The sequence below is a fragment of the Ptychodera flava genome (genome assembly GCF_041260155.1).
Source record: "Ptychodera flava strain L36383 chromosome 23 unlocalized genomic scaffold, AS_Pfla_20210202 Scaffold_23__1_contigs__length_28996876_pilon, whole genome shotgun sequence".
NCBI classification, from domain to species: domain Eukaryota; kingdom Metazoa; phylum Hemichordata; class Enteropneusta; family Ptychoderidae; genus Ptychodera; species Ptychodera flava.
This window is the reverse complement of record NW_027248277.1, coordinates 23,435,131-23,439,218: the sequence shown is the minus strand read 5'-3', so window position 1 is coordinate 23,439,218 and position 4,088 is coordinate 23,435,131.

The following is a 4,088-nucleotide window of genomic DNA, read 5'->3' as shown; positions in this document are numbered from 1 at the left end:
CTTGGGTTGACGACAGGTCGTGATCCTATCCTTGCTATCATGTATTATTAATGTAATATCTTCTTCTTTAGGAATGACGTTACTGCTCTCTTATTGGTGATCACATTCTATCACGTACAGCCAACGTTAGAAATTTCTTTCACGATAACTACCTAACGTTCTACTTTGCAGTATTTTTGTGCCTATATCCATCGGTTGGATTTGGCGTTCTACACAGTTTCCATCGCACTATTTGAGTTAAACTAGGGCAAAGTCGTCTGCTTTATTTCCCAGTACATTGTCATCGTTGGACAATTGGTGTTATAAAACAACTGAAAAACACAGATCACTTTCACCCGTATGTAAAAATTTACTTTCTTCATCACATCGGTGACACATGTGACATCACATCGGAGGTGAACATTTTCATTTTATTAAATTGAGGTTTACATAACTGAAGACAGAGGCGTTGAGCAATAGCTTAGTGGCAGCCACCATTAGGTGTGACTTAACCATCAAAGATACGTTTGACATAATGATGAGCCAAATGTCATTTTTCACCACTTAAATCAGACTGCGTTTCTGCGTCGATCCGTCTTTCCGTTCGTCCCAAGACAAATTTGGTACTTAGGTAAGTAATTGATAAGAATCTGCATACCTTTTCATGTAAAGTCCACAATTCTGTACATAAATTCAAACAAACTTTTAGACAACATTTTACCAATCAGTAACAGATTTCACATTTGCCATGTAGTAATTTAGTGATCTTCTACGATATCGTATTTATTTCAGCACTTTTCTTTTATTTACTTAAAGAACTATTTGCTATTGTTATCATGAGCCCCCTTTGCTAACTCTGGGTTTTTTTTCAGACAAGCTACCATGTCGGGGTTTGGGCTAGACTAGCTGTAAGCTATTTTTCGACTCCTCATTCCCCCTCTACTTTGTTATTTTATCCCTTTCGAGTTCATGTGTCATGTAATTGACTTTTTCAAATCGGGTAAATAGCCAATTACCTATATTTAATGAATTAAGGCACTGTTTTACTAGGTAAACAGCTCATTTAATACATAGTTAATGTAGAATGCGTTTCGAAAGTGAAAGACTTAATCTTTTGCTCAAACTTTCCTGAATAAAACTTTTAACCATTCTCTTATCAGATCAACAATAAAAATCGGGGGTCACCGTGCAAACTTTGGAACTAGCGAAACAAATTACCCAACATTTTTCGATATTTGAAATTCAAAATAGCCGTCATTCCTACGTTAACTCTATGGGGGGTTAAACTTTAGGTTTTCGAAAAACTAAGCTGGTGACCGTTTTTCTTTTATCCAAGACCTTTGAAATTAGTCGTAAAGTGGTTGATCAGAAAAGAATTGTCGAAGTTTAAGAGTTCGACAAGCTGTGGCCAAAGGGCGTTCTATCTTAAAAGTGACCCTAATGAATTTTAACGAACTTAAAGGTTTACAGACATTTGTAATCTAAATATGCCCGTATATGGTCAAAGGGGCGTTCCTTGTGTTTAAAAGCCATTGAGGGCGTTGTTTTTAAAAGAGGCCACACGCTTAAAATCTGTGATGAGTTAGAATTTCTCTTTCCATGGTAACTGTGACAAACTTGGAACTGGGACAGTATACGCATTATCCATACTTAGCTTAAAGGGCCAGTGGATGAAACCTTTGATGTTTTAAACACTGAATTTATTTTTTATGTCAATGGCAAGTTCATTTCGTGTTCTTCAAGGCATGTTGATTTAAAAATTCAAACTATTTACCTTGTATATACAGTTCTTCTTGGTGTGAATACGAAACTTAGGATGTAACTGTGAATTTTTGTCACATTTAATGTCACAATAAAGGCGTTCAAAATTGATGTGAAATTGTCCAAGGGTGTCCCTGGAAGCAAGCCCCTTTCCACACTTTCATTTTCCTTCTCATTAAAAAGTCATTTTGCAATGGTTCTCATCCTCACAACTACATTAGGTTCGACGTTATTGATAAATAAATGCATTTGGAAAAATTGATAACAAAGACATTTCGCTTCAAAGAAAACCTAGCACAACTATAAATATAAGCTCATTACCATTATATCTAATACAAAATGAAATCTGACGTATTTAGTTACCTTTATCGGCAGATATACTTACTCTAAAGGCGTGGAATTTCATTTCATCCTAGTATTGAATTATTTTCTGCTGAAATCTAGGGAGGTTCTACAAACTATGGCACCTCATTTGCACCGGTGATAGTGGAGAGAAAAATAATTTTAGTTTAATTGTTAATGACAACGGATTAAGAGGGAAATCGGAGTCACACCGGACAATTCTCGAATCCATTAATTTTGAGACAGTGCAACCATCTGATTGAAGGAAAAGTCGGGCATGTTGAATAGAAGACCAAATCAATATCGATTTAAATATTAACTCAAGGTAGGAAAGATTTCACCATTCTGTGTTGGCCGGGTTTTAGAACACATGCCATTTCTTAGTGATCAGTAAAACTTGCTAATATCTTATAACCTTCCGATTTTATTTTGGTGTATCTTGATCTTGTTCTGGTTCACACATTCTTAGCACAAAATTTTCGAAATACGTCTTACCAACATTATTTCATAGAAAAATATTTAAAAATTTAAAAAAATATAAACATAGACAGTCGTCAACAATCTATTTACTTGAAGGAGAAAATGGCAATATGACTATGTGTGCACGTTTTAAAGTCTTCTTTTTAAGGCTGTGCATTAGTTCATTGCATAACAATAAAATGCCCATTCACGATATACCAATGTAGCAAAACTTGCTATTTTAGTGACTAGAGACAATAATGCACGGTAAATACCCAATTTTGACATTTATTTTCTTCTTCAGCACATTGCAATTAGTGAATAACATCCATAAATATGTTGATTCGCTTCATAAGGAGGAAACAATAGTTATCGTATTTTCTTCTGGTTAAAAATACTGAATTACCAGAAAAATCGATTTAAAGTTATCCAATTCTATGACGTCATATTTTTTACTACACTCTTATGCATTTTAGAAAGACCAGTATCTAAGCTTTCTAAAACTATAAGGTATATGGCATTTCAAGCCAGTTTACTTCGTCAAGGAAAGAATGTTGTACCCTACCCCTAGCTTTTGCACACCCCATACAGATACAAGCAATTCAAAATTGACTCCAGAGAAGTAGGTATAATTAAATATCTAATGTTAACACTTTTTTCTTGTTTTATATGTGGGAATATATAATTCAAACACAAAAAGCTGTGAAAATTTTGCTTAATAAAAAGTAAATCACAATTGTTACATGGTATTTGGGGTAAAAAATTTTAAAATTGTCGAAAAAATTCATTTAAAGTCGTCCTATTCTATGTACACAAATTAATTCGCTAAAATTGGTGTTTCTCATAAAGAGCAGAATCTGAGCTTTCCACAAATGTAAGTTGTGTGCTATTTCATGGTAGTTTACTTAATCTAGGGGAGGATAGAGTACCCCCTACCCCTACCCATTTTTCGCCATTTTTGCGGTACATGAAAATCAAAACCAGCCCAGATAGGTAGTGCATCCCAAAATATCCAATGTTAACACCTTTTTTCTTGTTCAGCAGGTCCTAAAGAATAAAACAATACCCATGTAGTAGGGATGTGGGGGGGGGGGTGCACGGTGGGCCCCTCCAGCCCACGGTTATTTTTGGTAAATTAGGCCAAAAGTGTAAAAACAATTTTGATCAAAGAGTTGGTAATAAACCCATTGTTTACTTCCTTCTACTGTATGCGTAATTTTGAAGAAGATAAAAACTACACTGTGATTAAATGTGTGCCCACTCATTAAATCGCAGCCCCATGGATACTGTGCATATCTACACTAAAATCTTTACATAAACTGCACTGAGTAGTCCAATGTAATGCATGGGGGTGAAATTTTCAACTGTGACATTGAATGCTCTGTTTTCTTTTTAATATTATCAATTTTTTGAAACTGGTGGGAACTTGAAGTTGTCAAAATGTTTCACAAAGGAGTTGTTTCCTGATGCAGTAAAAGCTCATATCCCTTCAGAGGGTAAAATTCAGAGAAAACCAGGAGAGAATAGGGATATTTTGAAGTCAACAA